This window comes from Peromyscus californicus, unplaced genomic scaffold (genome assembly GCF_007827085.1).
Source record: "Peromyscus californicus insignis strain IS unplaced genomic scaffold, ASM782708v3 Scaffold_10__1_contigs__length_136768540, whole genome shotgun sequence".
NCBI classification, from domain to species: domain Eukaryota; kingdom Metazoa; phylum Chordata; class Mammalia; order Rodentia; family Cricetidae; genus Peromyscus; species Peromyscus californicus.
This window is the reverse complement of record NW_026294391.1, coordinates 63,921,020-63,939,912: the sequence shown is the minus strand read 5'-3', so window position 1 is coordinate 63,939,912 and position 18,893 is coordinate 63,921,020.

Here is an 18,893-nt window from a genome sequence, read left to right as displayed (position 1 = left end):
TTTCCTTAAGGGTTATTGTACTATTTAAATAATTTATCTGGTCTTGATTTAACTTAGGTATGTGGTACCTCTCCAGAAAGTTATCCATTTCTTTTAGGTTTTCCAGTTTTGTCGAATAGAGGTTTTTGAAGTATGACCTGATGATTCTCTGGATTTCCTCAATGTCTGTTGTTATGTCCCCCTTTTCATTTCTGATTTTGTTGATTTGGATGCTCTCTCTCTGTCTTTTGGTTAGTTTGGATAAGGGCTTGTCTATCTTGTTGATTTTCTCAAAGAACCAACTCTTTGTTTCATTAATTTTTTGTATTGTTCTCTTTGTTTCTATTTTATTGATTTCAGCTCTCACTTTGATAATTTCCAGGTGTCTATTTTTCCTGGGAGACTGTGCTTCTTCTTGTTCTAGAGCTTTCAGGTGTGCTGTCAAGTCACTAGTGTGAGATTTCTCCAACTTATTTATGTGGACTTTAGTGCTATGAATTTCCCTCTTAGTACTGCTTTCATAGTGTCCCATAAATTTGGATATGTGGTGTCTTCATTTTCATTGATCTCTAGGAAGTCTTTAATTTCTTTCTTTATTTCTTCCTTAACCAATTGGTGATTCAGTTGGATATTATTCAGTTTCCATGAGATTGTAGGATTTCTGTAGTTTTTGTTGTTGTTGAAATCCAACTTTAGACCATGGTGGTCTGATAGAACACAGGAGGTTATTCCAATTGTTTTGTATCTGTTTCGATTTGTTTTGTGGCCAAGTATGTGTCAATTTTAGAGAAGGTTCCATGGGGTGCTGAGAAGAAGGTATATTCTTTTTTGTTAGGATGGAGTGTTCTGTAGATATCGATTAAGTCCATTTGAGTCATGACATCAGTTAAGTCCTTTATTTCTCTTAAGTTTCAATTTGGGAGATCTGTCCAGTGGTGAAAGTGGGATGTTGAGGTCTCCCACTATTAATGTGTGGGGTTTTATATGTGATTTAAGCTTTAGTAATGTTTCTTTTACATATGTGGGTGCCCTTGTGTTTGGGGCATAAATATTCAGAATTGAGACTTCATCTTGGTGGATCTTTCCTGTGATGAGTATGTAATGCCCTTCTTGATCTCTTTTGATTGATTTTAGTTTGAAGTCTATTTTGCTGGATATCAGGATGGCTACACCCGCTTGTTTCTTAAGACTGTTTGACTGGAAATTCTTTTCCCAGCCTTTTATTTTTAGGTAGTGTCTATCTTTGAATTTGAGATGTGTTTCTTGTATGCAGCAGAAAGATGGGTCCTGCTTTCGTATCCATTCTGTAAGCCCATGTCTTTTTATAGGTGAATTAAGTCCATTGATATTGAGGGAAATTAATGACCAGTGATTGTTCATTCCTGTTATTTTTTGGTGGTGATGTGTGTGTACTTCTATATGTTGGGGTTTACTGCTGTGGCTTTATCTGTTGCCTGTGTTTTTGAGGGTGTATCTGACTTCCTTAGGTTGGAATTTTCCTTCTAGTGCTTTCTGTAGGGCTGGGTTTGTGGATAAGTATTGTTTAAATCTGGCTTTGTCATGGAATGTCTTGTTCACTCCATCTATGGTGATTGAAAGTTTTGCTGGGTATATTAGTCTAGGCTGACATCCATGGTCTCTTAGTGTCTGCATTACATCTGTCCAGGTCCTTCTGGCTTTCAAAGTCTCCATTGAGAAATCAGGTGTTATTCTGATGGGTTTGCCTTCATATGTCACTTGGTCTTTTTCCTTTGCTGCTCTTAATATTCTTTCTTTATTCTGTACGTTTAGTTGTTTAACTATTATGTGGCGAGGGGACTTTTTTTGGGGGGTCTAGTCTGTTTGGTGTTCTATAAGCTTCTTGTATCTTCATAGGCATTTCCTTCTTTAAGTTGGGAAAGTTTTCTTCTATGATCTTGTTGAATATATTTTCTGTGCCCTTGAGTTGGTGTTCTTCTCCTTCTTCGACCCCTATTATTCGTAGGTTTGGTCTTTTCATGGTGTCCCAAATTTCTTGGACATTTTGGTTCATGACTTTGTTGTCTTTAGTGTTTTCTTTGACTGATGAATGTATTTCTTCTACTGTATCTTCAACGCTAGAGATCCTCTCTTCCATCTCTTGCATTCTGTTGATTATACTTGCATCTGAAGTTCCCAATCGTTTACTCAGATTTTCTATTTCCAGCATTCCCTCTGTTTGTGTCTTCTTCATTTTTTCTATTTCCCTTTTCAGGTCTTGGACTGTTTCCTTCATTTATTTCATTGATTTTTCTTGATTTTCTCTCAGTACTTTATTGTTTTCTTCCAGGACTTTATTGATTTCTTCTAATTTGTTTGCCCTTTCCTCTAGTTGTTTACAGCGTTCTTCACATTTTTTTGTCTTTTCCTCTACACAAGCCTCTAGCTTCTTCATGATGTCATTCATAAGGCTGTTTTCTTCTGCTTCTTCCAATTTCTGATGTTCAGGTCTAGGTGTTGGAGGAGGGCTAGGGCCTGGTGATGCTGTATTGCTATTCATTTTGTTGTATATGTTTCTGCCTTGATGTCTGCCCATCTCCTTGTGGTTCATTCTTGGCCTTATCCGCACACTTGGTTCAGACAGAGCTGACAGATTCAGGAAGTCTCTCTCTTTTGTCCAGATGGGAGCTCTCTTGTGCAAATTGGAAGTCCGGGGCAGGATGGGAGCTCCTTTCTCCCGCTCTCTCCCTCTTTCTCCCTCTTTCTCCCTCTCTCTCCCTCTCCCTCCCTCCCTCTCTCTCCCTCCCTCTCCCTCTCTCTCTCTCTCTCTCTCTCTCTCTCTCCTCTCTCTCTCTCTCTCTCCCTCTTCTCTCTCTCTCTCTCTTTCTCTGTCTCTCTCTCTCTGTCTCTCTCTGTGTCTCTCTGTCTCTCTGTCTCTCTCTGTCTCTCTCTCCAGAAGGGAAGTCCGGGGCAGGATGGGAGGTGGGGGCCGGCCTCTAAGTCTCAGGAAGAGGCTTGGGGCTCGGGCAGATGGGCTTGGGGGCAGGGCGTGGAGACTGCAGGGCCTGCCAGGGGTCTTGGAGAAGGGGATCCTTCCCGGTGGGGCTAGCAGGGAACCTGCCCGGTGGCCAGAACCTGGGGCCGAGTTGGGCAGGTCTTCCCTGGAGTGGCTGGTGCCCAGGGATGGGGTCCGGGGCAAGCAAGCTGTAGACTTCTTCTTTTTTTTTTTTTTTTTTTTTTTTTGGTTTTTTGAGACAGGGTTTCTCTGTGTAGCTTTGCGCCTTTACTGGAACTCACTTGGTAGTCCAGGCTGGCCTCGAACTCACAGAGATCCACCTGGCTCTGCCTCCCGAGTGCTGGGATTAAAGGCGTGCGCCACCACCGCCCGGCAAGCTGTAGACTTCTTTACAGTTGTCCTCATGACAGTAGCACATGCAAGATGGAGAGAGATCAAATGGCAAGACAGTAAGCTAGAGCCACCATGGAGAGTCTATTCTTGTTCTTTTTATAATAATGATCACTAAAGTAAAATTAACTCACTTTTCAAGACCAGTATTATTTGCTTCTGAGGGCACTGGGTTCTATCTCTTAAAGGTCTTAGAATTTTTTAACATCATCCCATTTGAGACCAGGTGTTTAATACATGTAAATTCAGTGGACAAATCATATTCAAATGATAGCAAATGTTAAGCGTGAGTTAGGGAGACCTGATGGAAGGTTGTGACAATGGTGGTAATTTTTGTGCCAGGGTAGTAATAGTGGTAGATGTGGCAGGATTTTTTTTTGAGACAAGTTTTCTCTGTGTACTTTTGGTGCCTGTCCTGGATCTCGCTCTGTAGACCAGGCTGGCCTCGAACTCACAGAGATCTGCCTGGCTCTGCCTCCTGGGTACTGGGATTAAAGGTGTGCGCCACCACCACTGAGCCAAGGAAGTGGTTTTATTCAAGATATATTTTGAGCAGAAGAGTTTGTTTGAAGTAAAGTGTATGAAAGAAAATGAAAAGCAATTTATAAGTTGGATCAGAAGTTTTGGAGACAATTTGGGTATGGTTATGATAAATTTGTAATATTAATGTGTGGATGATATTATAAGCTGGGGCTGGATGAGAAATTGTAGGAAGAGAGTATATAGAGAAATAAACATTTCCCAACTTATAAGAAAACAGAATGTTCACTTGCAACCAATTGATAATGAATTATAAAGCAAAATGAAAAAATCAAATTTAAAAGTAGTAAATAACAAAATAAGAAAGCTGTATTGTATTTTGTAGTTTCTAATGGTGTAAAATCATTATTTAAAAATCTAAGGAGATGTATTTGGAACAACAGTGATTTAATGTTAAGTAATGCCGTTCATTACATGGGACTCAGATTCTACTGGGAGAGATGACAAAAACTATTAACTAGATCAATATATAATTACAAATGGTGCAAAGTGCTATGAATAAAATTAGAGCTGCTAAATGGCTAGATGTTTCAAGGGGTATGCTGTCTGTCAAGGAAAACCTTTATGTGGAGGATATATTTGAAGTGAATCTTAAATTCAAAGTCAGAAATGTCTAAACATAAATGACTCATATAGATGAAAGTAAAAGCTTTGTAATAATGAAGGAAAGCTCCAGTAACAAAATTGGTATCAGACAGGTTGAATTCCTGTACAAATGTATAAAGAATTAAATGATAGAAATATTCATCAAAAGAATAACCTGTAATGACTTTCTGAGATAAGTGAATTTCTACATAGTTAATTATATTACATTAAAATACATGAACAAGAAGAAGAAAAATAAAAAAAAAGAACTATAATGGGTAAGGATTTACCGAGGATAGAGAGGTTCTAAATAAATCAATTGGATTCTGCTTGTCTAATAGCTAGGTGGATGATATAATTACAGTACTTGGGAGGACATAGCAGACGAATGCCTATAGTTAAAGGCCACTCTGTGCTATGCAGGAAGTTCCAGGCCATCTGGGATTGCAGAATGAGAGCTTACCTGAAAAAAAAAGTGTATCAAACTCTTTATCTGACTCCAAATAATGCATCTTCATTTTGTATAATATTTTAATATTTAACTATTGTTATACATTGAGTTTTTCCCCCATTTTTTGAAAACCATATGCTGAAATCCTAATCTTCAGTACGGTGGTATTAGGGATGGGGATGGATTATGCAAGGTAATTGAGGCACAGGGGTTGACTCCTCATAAACCTGATTAGTGTCCTTTATAGTGTGACTCCCAGAGTTCTTTCCTCCATGCAAAGAAAGAGAAAATACTCTGAAAAACTGGAAACAGGTCCTCATTTCATAACCTAATCTATAAGCACCATACTTCCACTCTCCAGAACTACAAGAAATAAATTTTTGCATTTACTGTTCTACCCAGTCTACTGTGTATTTTCATAACAACCTAAACTATTTGCTAAAAATTGTTGAAACAGTACAAAACAGTTATGAAAACAATGCTCATAGTTTGACTGGTATCTATTTCACGTGTTTTAATGGCATAATTTTATTATGTAGGTTTATTACATTTAAGTTTTTATTGAGAATTGTATTTTTGCATTTTATTTATTTATATACATTTTATTAGACTATAATTACATCACTTTTCTCCTTTACTTTCTTCCCTCTAGCCCCTCCCACCCAGATCACTTCTTTTGAACTCCTTCCATGTCTCCTCTACTCTCAAATTGTTAGCTTTTTCTTATTCAATTATTATTTTACACACAAACACACACATACGCACAAATATATAAATACAATGAGCTAAGTTATATGTATTAAGTTATTGTTTGCATGTATATGGTTTCAAGACTGACCACTTTATACTGGACAGCCAGTTGGGGGGCTCATCCCTGGGAGGGGCTATATTTCCCTTTCTCAGCAGTCAGCAGCCTTTAGTTCCTTGTCCAGTGCAGTGACCCCATGAGACTTTCCTTCTATGTTATCATGTCTGCTGATACTGCCGTTGTTCAGATTTTGTTTAGGCAGCTATTTCTTTGAGAGACTGTTTCACAACAGACTTCCTGATATTCTGGCTCTTACGGTCTTTCAACCCCCTATTCCAAGATGTTCCCTGAGCCATAGATATAGGAGCTGTAATATAGATGCATATATTGGGGCTGGGCTCTCCATGATCAGTTGGTCTCTGCATTGTGTCCAGTTGTGGTTTTCTGTGATAGTCTCCATTTTCTGTAAAGAGAAGCTTCTTTGATGGGGGGTGAGCACTACCCCCATAAGATTTAGAACGTAGTTAGGAGGGATAAAGCCTTGTTTGATAGAGCCTCAAGGAATATTGTTTTATATTACCTAAAACATACACAATATATATAAATGTTTGTGTGCATACATACTCCACATAAGAACCATAGACTAACAAAAACCTTATAACCAGTTACCATAAATCTTCTTTAGAATGATTAGTCTGGGTAGTCCAAGTGATTCCCAAGATGATATAGACTATGTTGCCTTTGGTTGCCTCTCTAAGGTTGAAGGTAAACATCACACAATTAGAAGAACATAGGGCATGGATTATTAGAGCTGGATCTAACCAGAAAGCCACCTTCCTGTGGTCTAGCTTCCGTGCTACAAGAAAATACTATGCAAGCTGTCAAGGGAGGGAAGCAATTAACAGTTCTACCCAATTCCAACACTTTTGAACCATAATAATGTGCAGCATGACAATATATCCATAGAAGTATAATAGTAATACTAATATGTTGGTGGTAACCAATGGCTGTCTAATTTAACTTAGAGCCACTCAAGAGGATGGAAATAATGCCTGGTAGTGCAAACCTAGCCCACTTCCTAAGGCTGGTGAGGGCATAGATCTTAGAAAAGAATCCACTAGTAGAAAAGGGATGTGTTTTTTAGAAAAATATTCTGTGTGTGCATCTGTTGCCTGCATGTATGTCTGTATACTACATGTGTGTGTGTGTGTGTGTGTGGTGCCCATGGAGGCCAAAAGTGGGTGTCAGATGCCCTGGAACTAGAGTTATGGATATTTGTGAACCACCATGTGAGTACTGTGAATGAAATCAAGGTCCTCTGAAAGAGCAACCATTGCTTTTAACGCCTGAGCGATATAACCAGCCCAAAATTATACCATAACATTATTAATTTGCTTTATAATCTGATGTAGTAGTCTCATCTTCAAAAATAATTTCGTTTGGTGTAAATATCAATTTTCTTTTAAAAAAAGTTTTAATTATGTTTATTTATCCTTAGAAAATTCCACAGATTAATACAATGGTTTTTTATCATGTCCATTTACCACTGCCTTCCTCAGAATTGCTCCTCTCTCTCCATCAGCTGCCGTCAACCTCTAGCTCATTTCTTTCAAGAATCAGTATAACATAAGTAGTTAAGAGAATATTCGCCCCAGATTTCATTATTTTTCTTAATATCTTTTTAAAATTCAGCAGAGCATAAGGGACTTTTATCCCTCTCTACCTACAGTTGTCCTTCTTAGTAAGTCTTTGCTCATGAAATTTTCTCTTACTATGGTTTTGCATTTTATGAAATCAATACAGTGGGTCATTTTTGTGAGCTTTAATTTATCCTTTTTATTGATAATCTGCTCTTTGACAATTTCATACATTCAAATAATTCTGACTTTTCTCCCCCATTTTCTCTCATTTCCCTGAGGTGGATATTAACCCCTTTCTTCTCCCTACCAACCCCTTCCCAGATTCATGACGGAGGTTTGTTTTTTGACTCACTTGTTTCACTAGTGCCGCCTGTGTGAGCATAGGATCGGCACTATCCACTGGAACCTTGGGCAGTTACCAGCACACAACTGCAAGCAGGACCCCCTCTCTCTGAATCTGTCAGTAGCCAATAGTTCAGCAGGGAGGGGGAGGAGCCCCTGAGCCCCTGAGCCCCTGATCCCTCCATGCCTGATTGAAGACACACCAATTTATGGGCAGCCGCAGTGTATGCAACCACATGAGTGTGAGTTCATAATTGCAATGGCTGTGTCTGGCCTAGAAACTAGCATTTCACAGCCTTTCTCCCTATTTTCTGGCACTTACATTCTTTTAAAACCTCTCCTCTGTAGTGTTCCCTGAGCCTTAGGGAGCACGATATAAACGTCTTTTTGGGGTCTGAACCCTTGTCTCTCAGTTAATTTAATGTTTTGATTAGTGTTACTATAGTCTAGCTTTCATCATCCTTTCAATTTTTACGTTAATTTGTATGGTGCTAGGGATTGAACCCAGGGTTTCACACATAGTAGGTGAGCACTTTACCATAGAACTACATTTCCAACCCTCATTCCTTCACTTTTAAGTTATATGTGTCTTTGTATTTTTTTAAGAGTTTCCATTTGTAAGATCTATTTAGGCCCTGTTTTGTTTATTCATTCAGTCTTTATCTTATAATTGGTATGTTTTGAGAATTATCATTTAATGTGATTGTTGGTAGTTTCATATCTATGTCAGTTTTTCTTCTTTCTGCATGACCTTTATAATTTATTGAGAGGTGGGTCTACTGATGATAACTCCCTTAACTTTTGTTTGTCTTTATTTTTCTTTCAGTTTCAAATGATGGTGTTGCTGTTTATAAAATTCTAGGTTACCATATGTGTCTTCCTCTTCCAATGCTTTAAATATTTCACTCTACTCTTCTTGCTCACATGGATTTTGAAAAAAAGTGTAATTTTTTTTTTTAAAGTTTTTTCGACACAGGGTTTCTCTGTGTAACAGTCCTGGCTTTCCTGGAACTCACTCTATAAACCAGGCTGGCCTCAGACTAATAGAGATCCACCTGCCTCTTCCTCCTGAGTGCTGGGATTAAAGGCATGGGCCACCACTGCCTGGCTTGTTTTAGTGTGATTCTTAATACTTTTTGATTGATACTTTTTTTTCCCTCTGGCTCATTTAAAAATGATTTATCTTTGATTTTCTTCAGTTTAAATATGGTATTTGTAGGTGCCGCTGACTTGTTATCCACTAACTTGCTTGATATTTTTGTGAACTTCTCTGACATGTGGCTTGGTGGGATAGTTACTTGGAGAAAATGTCAATCATTATTAATTCAAATATATTTTTTCACTTCTTCTAGTACTATGTCATATGTATAGTTTATCTTTTATAATCTTACCATTACCCTTGGATACTCTGTCCAGCTTTTTTCGAAGTATCTTCTCACTTTAGGGAAATTCTATTGGCATGTATTCTAATTTACTGGTTATAATTAAAACATTTTATTTACAGTAGTTAAATTTGTAGACTTTTTGTTCTTTATTAACTTTAATCTCTCTCTCTCTCTCTCTCTCTCTCTCTCTCTCTCTCTCTCTCTCTGTGTGTGTGTGTGTGTGTGTGTGTGTGTGTGTGTGTGTGTGTGTGTGTGTGTGTGTGTGTTGGAGCGCACATGCACGTGATGTGTAGGTTGTGAGTGTGGGCATGTGTATGCACAACAGATATGTGGCCTTCAGGTCTCTCCTCCTACTGTGGGGTCCAGGCACCGATTTGGGGGTAACAGGCCTGTATGGAACAAGCATTCTTACTTGCTGAGCCACCTTGACAGCCCTTTTATTTTCTAAAATTTCAATCTTTTGGCTAATTTTAGGTACATGTCTTCTGTTGATTGACTGGATTCCCAGAATTCACCTGCTATCCTCCACCTCAAAAAAGGCTGGAGAAGATACAGATTCACAGTATGTGACATCTTGTCAGATGTTTGTTCTAAGCAAGAAGATATAACATCCGACTTACATTTTAAATGTTCAGTGTGGCATTTGTTCCGGTTTTCCAAAACAGAAAAGAAAGTTTTGGATGTAAAAGGCCAGTAACGAAGCATTTTTAATAGTTCAGAGAAAAAGTCCTGCTGGATTTTAACAGTGTTGTGAGGACTGAACGGTGAGAAATTGTTGGATTCTGGATATGTTTTAAGTGAGTAGTCACAGATTTGGGTAGTTTATTAGATGTGGAAGGCCAAAAAAAGAGAAGAAAGCATCATTAATGAGCCAACTTATTTTTCTTTGACTTGAGCAACTGGAAGAATGCACATTCTATTTGCTTAGCTGGCAAAAGCTATGTAAGAAACAGATGTGGGGAAGTAATCAATTTGATTTTGCAAATATTAAAATTTGATGTCTGTTAAATACTTAAGTTTATTGAGTTTTCAGGAATCTAGTTGAATCCAGAGACTAAGAAACATATCCAAGGTGGTGATAATAAAGAGCCATCAGTGTATAAGTATTTAAAGCTCTAATGTTGTGGTTAACAATAGCTAAGGGCTTAGAATCTGAGGACCAAGCACTAGAGGACATGGGTATTTAGAGGGTAAAGAAGCTATAAGGTTAGAAAAATACATGATTTTGTTGGGAAGAAAGTTTGATAACAATGCCTATGGGGTCTAAGGCTGACTATATTTTGGAGGGGTGATGTGACTGCTTTTCCTGTCAGAGAACTCTTAGTAGATTTAGTTAGTAATGAGCCCGTTAATAAATGTATTCCAAAACTCAAGCTTTTTTTTTTTTTTTTTTTTTTGAAAGTAAAGTAAGCCTCTAAGCCTCTAGCCAATAAAACGCAGCACATGTGCTGGAGTTTGTCACCAATCAGCCTAATTTCCTCAGTTGTGTCAGGGATCAATAGCCTTATCCACACTTAGAAGTCAAATCAATGAATGCAGCTGGGAAGGCAGCCATTCATTTTCTGTGACCATATGCCACATTTGTAGCAGAAGGTGCAGAAACACTTGGAAGCTAGACAGATGGTCTCCTTAAGAAGGTAAATAAGTAAGAGCCCATGTTAACAAAAGTCTTTTTGTAGGGAGGGCCACAGAGTCCCTACACCCTCTTTCTTATTGAAGACCAAAATGAGCTTTGCTCTTCTTTATTGGCTAAATGTGTCGGTGTTTATTACACCCAAAATTGAAATAGGTAAAAATGTAATATATTTAGATGCTATAAATCCTATGCTTGTTAATCTTTACCATTCTTGTTCTAAGTGTCACCTTAAACGCTGATAGCCTCTGAATTTATCTTAGAGCTGGATTTACGTTTAAAATATTTTCAGATTAAATGTGGCTTAACTATAACTCTATCAAATTCTCCTCCTATTCTTCCTAAGGTTTTCATTCTATCATTAAGTGACATAAATAGCAACCAGTTCTCTTCTAGTCCCAATCTAGGACGTATTTTATTCTTACATTCTTGGTTCAAATCCAACTTATTGTCTAATCTTGCTAGTTTTACCTTTAAAATACATATCCAATCCATCTTATAGCTCTTTGTTTTAAATTATCAAAATTTCCTGTTTATTATTATTCTAATAGTTACCTATTTTACATTGATAATTATATCTTTGCCAGTGATACAATTTATTTTCCATATAGCAAGAGAGTGTGGCTTATTAAATATTAGTCAAAATCAAAATCTCATTTGACTGATGATTGTATGATCTGGAATGTCTTCTTGTACAACTGTATTTTCAACTACTACCCTTATTCATTTTATCTTAGTTATGCTGCCTTCAATGTGTTTTGTGAAAAGTTATGTTTATTCATACCTCAGGGCCTTTGTACTTACTATATTTTTTTTCTGTCTCAAGTCAAACCTATGTCTTTCTTATTAGGAAGTCAGTATTGTCAATCCTATATCTGGGTTTGATTTGGGACAATTTACTGAAACATTGGGATCTTATTTTTTTGACAGTTTTGGAAGTAATATTTTGTACTTCACACAGTTCTTGATGGGATTAAATTATATAAAATACTTAAAGCATCTAAGAAGAATCTGACCCAGTCAGTGTATGACTTCCTATTAAATCCTCTGTAGACATAGCTTTTTCTATTTTTAAACTCCTTAGAGTAAGGTCAATAGAATATAATGTATTTCAATCATTACAGTTCTTTAAAATTTCAATTACTTTGGTTTATAATTTGTTCTTTTGGCCAATTTTGATCTCCATTAGGCACAAAAGTAATATTTTATATTATTCTAGTATCTTCTACAATGACTGACACAGAACTAACCACAAAGTAAGTGCTTATCAAGGCATAATGACTTACCATCTCAACCAGATTATTTTAATACTAAACAATAAGGTCAAATAACATTTATACATTTTATTATGTATTAATGCAAGATTTGTTGGGTTGCAGTAAGCATAAGGAAAGTAACATAGAGAATTTAGTGATACTGCCATTCCTGTGGTCAGAAACATTCCTTCTGTTTATAAATAAGAAGATAAATAATAATGAATTCTTCAGAAGAAAAGCCAAGGCTGCATTCCCTTAGTCTTTCTGGCCTTTCATTACTGTGTTCCTTTCACTTGCTAGCATGTTTTTAGTTCAATGTTGTAAAGTCATTCTAAATCTCTGGTGTCTGTTTCAATGGGTAGACTAATTGTTTGTATTTCTATTGTGTTGTTTTATTTTTTTTCATATGCCCTCTAATTAATGCAGTATGTTGTGAAGACTCAACAATGACTGCAAAAGTATAGCTCTCCTTACCTACCCCATTAGACTTTAAAATGTGTGTGTGAGCTCTTATAAAGTTCAAGGATAATATTAATGGGGTAGGGTGGGGTGGGAGAATGTTAATGAGCAAGAATTAGGTTGAAGTTAGACAGAAAAAAAAATGTGATTTTTCTTCTCCCATCAGCTATCAATTGCAAATGGCTCCTTGGTGAGAGGTGGGACTTGGGTCCACTTCCCCTTCTTCATGCTGGGATTTTGTCTTGTTTGAACTTGCGTCATTCTTGTGTGTGTTGTCATAGTCTCTGTGAGTTGACATGTGCATCAACCCTGTTGTATCTGGAAGCTGCTGTTTCATTGGCATCATCCACCACCTCTGGCTCTTACAGTCTTTCTGCCTCCTCTTCTATATATTCTCCTGAGGCTTGAAGGGAGGAGTTTGATGAAGATACCCCATTTAGAGCTGAGTGCTCCAAAGTCTCTCACTCTTGCACATTTTTCAGTGTAGATGTCTGTGTTAATTATCATCTACTAGAAGAAGCTTCTGAGATGAGGACTGAGAGATTCATTGAGCTATGGGTATAGAAACATGTTTATTAGGAGCCATTTTATTGCTGTGTTCATTTATCAGAGTAATAGTAGTAGGTTTTCCCCTAAGGCCCATGACATACCTAGTTTTAGGTTCTTGAATCATTAACAGTGTCAGGTATGGTTTCCATTTCATGGAGTTGGCCTTAAATTTAATGAAGAAATGATTGGTTACTCTGATAATATTTGTGCCTCTATTATACCAGTATACCTTGCAGGCAGGTCTCTGTTGTAGTTCATAGTGTTTATAGCTGAGTGATACCAATGATTATTTTTCTCTTCCAGTAGCATTCATAGTACCTTCCAGCACTATGAATGTTAGTCAATAGTGATGAAGCTACTAGTTGGACTCCTAGTCTATTTCTCTGTGTTCAATGATATAAGGAAGTGGTGTCATTAGCAATAGGGCCTTACCATCAGGTTATGCAGGATAACCAGTAGGCTTGAAAATAGCCTGTGATGTTTGCAGGAGGTTCTGGCCTCTTTGTCCAGTGACTCAACAAGCTGTAACCCACTCCTGGCACTGAAGATTTTACTTGGTGGCATAAGATGGCTAGTTGGGGCACTGTCTTCCTCATTGTGCAGTAACATCATGTAAGTTCCTTTCATATATGTATATATTTTAGGAAGCTTCTACAGTAGTAGGTTCCCATACAGCTGATTACATTTTTAATTCACACACAGGAGGTAGAGAGGGTGAAAAGAAAGTAGGGAAGGCTATAAACCCTCAAAGTCTGCCTCTAATGACATGCTTCTGACAGCAGGCTGAACCTCCTAAAAGTTGCATAACGTCTCCAAACAGCACCACCTCCCAGAGGCCAAACATTCAAATATATGTGCCTATGGGCAACATTTTCCATTTAAAGTAGTATACACATGAAAAACATTCAAATTTGAACAGAAAACAATTGTGTTCATTTTTTTCAAAGTTTCATATTTTCCTATGGTCCGATTCATGCTATTTTTCAGAGTTCTTAGAAATCTCAATAAAATATAAAATACTGAGTGAATGTATCTTCCTTTGAGGAAGAAAAAGACCTGAATCTATCCAGTGCTCCTCATTTCAATTGAAAGTTAATAATATTTCTGATTAAGAATCTAACCACATATAGGTTTCATTAAAAAATTTTCATCGAGAAATCATTTTTTAAAATAAGAATCTATTTGAAGAGTCCAGTTCAATGACTTTCAGTATATTCAAGTAGGGCTTTATGACTGGAGTGAATTTTAAAGATTTTGTTATCTCAAAACATAAAACCCTATATTCTTTAGCTAGTACCACCCTTTCTCTTGGACTTTTTTGTAGTCAGAAGCTTTGAATAATCTAAGAATTGCCCTTCTCTGAACTGGCAAATGTCACTAGAAATTTCTCTATAATATAGCATGTGGTCTTTTGGGAAAGACTTCTGGTTCTTAACATAATGGGTTCAAGGTTCATCTACATTATAGCATTTGTACGTATTTTTATGACCTGATATTCAATTTTATGGGTACGTAACATTTTAAAATCCATTCATAAATCCTTATTTGGGTTTATCAAAGCATTTCTCACATCCATTCAGATAATTGCATGTGTTCTGTTTTTTTTTTTATCTTCTTAATGTTACTTTAGTTGCTTTTCTGACATTAGGGAACATTTTCAGCCCTTCTAAATCCCATTTCATAATGGTTTATAATTACCATTTTGTCTGGATTTTGTTTGCTAATGTATTGTTTAGGATTTTTGTATCTATGTTAGTAAAGGTTGTTGGTACATAGCTTTCTTCTGTTGTGATGTCTTTTTTGTGACTGTGGTATGTGAGTGATACAGTCTTTGTTTGTGAACTAGGACTTATCCATCCATCACTGAGATTTTGAAATTATTTATGAAGAGTTTGTATTAATTCATAAGTATTTCTAGAATTTAGTATTCATTTGATTTGACCCTTGGTTTTTATTTGTGGCTATGATTCTTTGAATACTTATGCAATATCTTCACTTATTAACTATCTAATTTGAATCACATTAAATTAAATCACTAATTTGGATCACATTGTTTCATAGTTTGTACCTTTATATAAAGTTGTGCATTTCATTTAAATGCTTAATTTGCTCAGAATTACAGTTTTTCTTCAAAACCCTTTTTCTTATCAGTAATTTCAGTAATAATGTCACTTTCATTTAACTGTATGACTTTTGTGTGTGTCATTGTATTCTTACTATAAACTTGCCATAAATTTAGGGGATCTTCCTATTTGAGAAAACACAAAGAACTATTTTTTAAAATAATACTTGTTCCAAGAATTGATCATTACATCATCATTGCAATGATGGTTCCTCAATATTCTCCTTTGATGCAAATTGCATCTCTTCCAAATTCTAAGCATTGTGGAAAATAAAGACGGTGGAATAATGAATACTCTGTGATCTCAAATCTTAATTATTGGATCTTATAACTGTCTTATTATTTGGGAAAACATCTTTGCTAAAAGTATTAAGTTAAAGCTCTTGAAATTAGGGTGTTATCTTGGATTACCAAGGTGAACGCTGCATGCATTATAAGTGCTCATATGTGAGAAAGAGAAACAGGAGATAATACAGGGAGGGACATGTGGGAGGGAATGAGGAGAAAATGAAAGCCAGATTGTAGGAGTTTGGCCACAGGACAAGAAGATATACAAAGTAAGGAACAAATTTTCTCCAAAGAAAACATGACCATGAAGGATTGTGAACTGTGAAAAATGCAATTCTATTGTTTTAAAGTTATCAAATGTATAATGTCCTATTACAATAGTCACAGGAAGCTAATGTAGAAGATAAATGAAGAATGAATAGATAATAATATAAAAGCTTTGGTTTCATGTGCAAGAGACAAAACCAACTCAGATAAATATATATATTTATATAATATATGCATACATTTATATTATCAGCAATATCAGAGATAGACTTTTGTTCTCCTAATCTTCTGGAATCAAAGTTTAGAAGAACTGTTCGTTCTTCAGTCAAACATCTCAATAATTGGTATAAACAGACTACCCTAATTTGGTGTAACTGTTCACTATTTGTCACTTAATCAGATGTTGCTTAGAAGTTCGAACCACGCCTATTTGAGCTCATCCTTTATACTCTAATGAAGGTTGAAAGATGGAAGCCATTGATTTCTAAGATGAAAATAGCAGAAATCTAAGCAGCAGCATTCTTTTAGAAACCACATGCTGCTATATTACAGAGTATATAATTTATTGGAGATTGCCAAATTAGAAGGGCCATTCAGTCCTGAGCATCTCCCTCTGGGGAAATCTGAGAAAAATTACAAAGCTTAAAGTTGTGTGTATATTGTTTCAAAATTATTTGTTCTCTTCAACCTAGTTCAGTAAAACTGGATAACAGCATTCTTAGATGAGCTATATTACTATACAGCTAGAATTAAATCGGTTTAAGGAAATAGCAGTAGTATGTTCTCCTTTAGTGTCTATAATCTCCCCATCCATGGATAGTTGACCAAGTTTACTGTACCAGCCATAAATTGCCTCCTATTGAACAGGTCTTCCATCCATTTAGGCAGCTGTTGGTTACCCCAAAATGAAAGTGCCACTATTGTATCATTGGGATATCTTACTGCATCAGTCATTGCTTTAGTTCATAGGCTTTACAAATGGGTAGGAGTACAGTTACTCCTCTCCTGTGGTAGCTTGTATAATATCCTCAAATATTATGGGAGCCAGTCCTCAGGGAGGAGGCTTCCAAAAATTACCCTTCAATTCCTCCAATTTGTGTGTCTAAAGTGTCTGGTGTCTTCAGGAAGAGGGTCTTTTCTTTGAGTTCTAGAAGGCAACCAAGGGGAATAGCAGTAGTTCATATTGTTTTAGGAGAGTCTTGTATTCATTCCCCCAACTGAAAACTTGAAGTGAGGTTTCATACCTGGCAGTGACTCACGGCACTTGGGAAGAGCAGCCATGTATGTGCATGGTGGGGGGCATATATGTATGTGTGGGGAGGCATATACCCAAAGGACTCAATATCCTAGTCTATTTCTATTGGTTGTAGATTTAAGGCCATGTTTATTAACATGTTAAAAAATGAATAAACAAATTCATTCTTTTTCTCATATAAGTTTGCTGGTTTATAGAGTTAATATTTGACTCTTTCCTAGGTCTCCTTTGTTTATCCATGCTACTAGTAAGATTTTTCATTTTCTACATTCTTTTACTTAAATATGCCAGTCTTTTTATGTATTCTGTGCAACAACAGAATGCTGGCTAGTTTATGTCAACTTGACACAAGCTAGAGTCATTGGAGAAGAGGAAGGATGTAATTTTGTTAGGTTTGCTTTTTGAACTTGGAAAATCTATCTGCCCCCTTTTAGCAGTATTGCTTTGTTCTATTTTTTTGATGTTTTATGTATAATGTTACATTGACAGGTTATTTTATGGCTTTTTTATTTGCATTTTTAAATACCTCTTGTACTTGGATTTGCATTTCATCCCCTATATTTGGAGAAGTTTCTACTAATAATTTTGTTGAATAGATTTTTGTGCTTTAGTCTGTATCTTCATTTCTAATTATGTGCCTCCAATTTATATTTGCAGTCTTTTAATTGTGTTCAAGTCATTGTGGTGGTTTGAATGAAAATGGCCCCCGTACGCTCATACAGAGTGGCATTATTTGAAAGGATTAAGACATGTGGCCTTGTAGCTTGAGCTGCTTAAGGGGCCCCAGGCAGTAGGATCCCTGGTGCATGAGCAGGCTTTTTGGAGCCCACTACCTATGGTGGGACACCTTGTATTGCCTTGAGGCAGGGGGAGGGGCTTGGACCTGCCTCTACTGAATGTACCAGGCTCTGCTGACTCCCCATGGGAGGCCTTACCTTCTTGTAGGAGGGAATGGGGGTGAATTGGAGGGGTGGGATGAGGGAAGAGAGAGAGATCTGTGATTGATATGTAAAATGAATAAAAGATTTCTTAATAAAAATTAAATAAAATGTCAAAAAAAGACATGTGGCCTTGTTGGAGGATGTGACCTGCTTTTTTATTTTGATTTTACAAGGGGATACAGTTAAGAGATTGCCTTGAGTCTCAGAAGAGACTTTGAACTTTGAGCTTTTAAGCAGTGTTGACATGGTGACATACTATGGGGACTTTTGAAGTTGGACTGAATGCATTTTTACATTATAATATGGCTACAGGCCTATGGGGGCCATAGAGTGAAATGTGGTAGTTTGAGTAAAAAGGACCACCATAGGCTTATATATTTGAATCCTTAGTCATCAGAGAGTGGCGCTGTTTGAGAATTAGGTGTGGCCTTGTTGGAGAAGTGTGTCAGTGAGAGTGGACTTTGAAGTTTCCAAAGCTCAAGCCAGGCCCAGTGTGTCACTCTTCCTGCTGCCTGCAGATCTGGATATAGAACTCTGATCCTTCTCTAGTACCGTGTCTACTGGCTTGCTGCCATACTTCCTGTGATAATGATAATGGATTAAACCTCTGAAACTGTAAGAAAGCCCCAATTAAATGCTTTTTTTAAATAAGAGTTTCCTTGCCCATGGTGTCTCTTCACAGCAATAGGATGGTGACTAAGACAGTCATCATGAATATGATGGTCATGATCACCTTTTTTATTGCTTTCTGGATGCAAGAATTTATCAGCTCTATCATCAATTCCTGATCCTTCTATGTGGTCTATTCTATTGGTGGTGTTTTTTAATATATTTTTTATTTATAAAGCTTTGTATTTTCAATTATTTGTAGTTTATTTTTCAGATTTCTTGGTTGTAGCTAGAGTTTTCCTGCCTGGCCCACAGCCAGGACAAATCTCTATCACCTGCCAGTCCCACAGCCGCTCAGACCCAACCAAGTAAACACAGAGACTTATATTGCTTACAAACTGTATGGCCGTGGAAGGCTTCTTGCTAACTGTTCTTACAGCTTAAATTAATCCATTTCTATAAATCTATACCTTGCCACAT